Source organism: Myotis lucifugus, unplaced genomic scaffold (assembly GCF_000147115.1).
Source record: "Myotis lucifugus unplaced genomic scaffold, Myoluc2.0 scaffold_76, whole genome shotgun sequence".
Lineage (NCBI taxonomy): Eukaryota > Metazoa > Chordata > Mammalia > Chiroptera > Vespertilionidae > Myotis > Myotis lucifugus.
In genome coordinates, this window is record NW_005871124.1 from 1,364,201 (window position 1) to 1,365,528 (window position 1,328).

The window sequence follows — 1,328 nt, forward strand, 5'->3', positions numbered from 1 at the left end:
GCCTGTCCCCAAATACCTCTGAGCCCCCCCCCCCTCCAACCCGGCGCAGAGGTGAGTGGGCGCTGAGGTGAGTGGCGTAGGGAGGGTTGCCTCGGGAAGGTCGAAGCCAGGAGCAAAGCTGGGGGGTGGCACAGAACTGGAGAGTTCACGCGGCCTAATCCACGGCGCTTTGACCCGCTCCCACCCCTCCCCACAGTGCTCAGTCTTGCCCCCCCATGACACCTCCCCTATCCCTGCGTCTCCAGCCGGTTAGCAGCCGGCAGCCCCCAGCCACGAATGAAGGGGGTGGGGGAACGCACGGTGTTTTGTGTTCCGAGGCCTGACAGAACCTTCTGTGTGCGGCAGAGGGAGGAGGCGAATGCATAATGCACAGCGCCTGGAAGCCCGGCCATTAGCGGCCTGTCGGTGACACAGATAAACGACTGAGAGGGAGGAGATCGGCTCTGGAGTTTAAATATACCAGCGGAGGGGAAACGCCATGATTTAAAAGTGTGTTTGCAGACACTCGCATATATTTTAATGATTTCCAGCAGGCCCTGCGTCCCGGCCTTGCACCCCCCTCCCCAAAAGGGGGGTCTGTAAGGGGGGGAATGAAAGCAAAGCGAGAGGCCTCCATCGGAGACTCAGGCCAGCGTTTTCGAGATGAAGGGGAAGAGAGGTTGGGAAACACAGCCCCGAAAGTGAGGCTAGGGAAGCCACATGACCCAAGGCCATCCCCAGAATCCCCCCCCCCCCAATCTGGCCATGGAACCTTCCACCCCTACTGGCCCCTCTACGTTGTACTAGGAAGGCCTGGGGGAAAGGCTAAATCCTGCCAACCTTGCTGTTCCCAGGCGCCCACATTCTGGAATCTTCCTTTCCCACTGGCGATCAGACCTCTTTCCTCCAGGTTGAACACACCAGTGCTTTTTAGCAATTAAGGCGAGAAGGGGGTGGGGCTGAAGATAAGCCAATTTTTTTCCGCCGCGCAAGTGTGAAAGATAAGATAACGTTAAGCTGGGGCAAAGCGGCTGCTTACAACCTCCCCTCAGCGATTTTGATCGGGCACTTCTTATCTCGCCCAAATGCTCCTTTGGAAAACTGCATCCAAAAAAAAAAAAAAAAGAAAGAAAGAAAGAAAAAGGCTAAAGGGAAGCATTTTCATTTGGAAGAGAACATTTAAAACCCGCCTCTTCTAGGCCAGCAACCCCCTCCCCATTGGCAGGGCTCCCCAGGAAAAGTCGCACCTCAACTCCAGGGTTCAGGATGGGGAGGGGGGCAGGATTACTAGTGTAATTAGGCCGAATAAAACCAGAGATGCCGTGAGGAGGCTCCTCTGCCTCCAACCC